This window comes from Penaeus monodon, chromosome 30, assembly GCF_015228065.2.
Source record: "Penaeus monodon isolate SGIC_2016 chromosome 30, NSTDA_Pmon_1, whole genome shotgun sequence".
Classification (NCBI taxonomy): domain Eukaryota; kingdom Metazoa; phylum Arthropoda; class Malacostraca; order Decapoda; family Penaeidae; genus Penaeus; species Penaeus monodon.
The window spans coordinates 4,468,598-4,469,185 of NC_051415.1; the positions used below are offsets into that span (position 1 = coordinate 4,468,598).

General features: G+C 32.0%; 1 protein-coding gene across 1 annotated transcript in view; it reads left to right on the forward strand.

Moving 5' to 3' along the window:
* LOC119592275 (ionotropic receptor 21a-like) overlaps positions 1-328 on the forward strand; it is a gene marked incomplete in the record, with an annotated part of 8,970 nt that extends 8,642 nt beyond the window's left edge. The window contains 1 exon segment of the mRNA XM_037941105.1: positions 1-328.
* Between the last annotated feature and the right edge of the window lie 260 nt (positions 329-588).

Consider the following 588-nt stretch of genomic DNA (forward strand, 5'->3'; position numbering starts at 1 on the left):
GAAACTTCCTTGGATGCCAAAATGTCGTTGTTTTGTGAAATGTGCACGAATGCGAGGAATACACAACCCAAAATAATCCCTATTAAAATGTCGTATATCGAAACTGTAACCACTGGTATCATTAAACAATAAAATCTCATGCTTTGGATCAAGTTCCTGTCAAGATGCGGCACCATGACAGTGGCAGCGTAACTGAATTAATTAGCATAAAATGCAACATGCATGTCTGACTTCATGACAGGAAAATTGACAATATGTGATGCGAGAGAATTTTCGTGGCAAATGTTTTAAATAGGCAGCAATAGTTGTGTTATTTTGTTTTGCTATATGAACCATTGGATAACCTTGATTGTTTGTAGTTGCTCTGAGATATATTGCAAGTAATAATAAACTTTATCCTTGGAACATATCTTTAAGTGGTTATTTTTTTTGTGGATTATCTTCTACATGACTTTTTTTCCTGTTTTTTCCTTTATGGCTATCACTCTTATAGCTTTAGCAATAATTATTAAAAACAGCAGAAATGATAAATGCATAAGTGTAATGAATAAGTAGTTTTAAATTGATAATTAATTAAGTTCAAGAAAT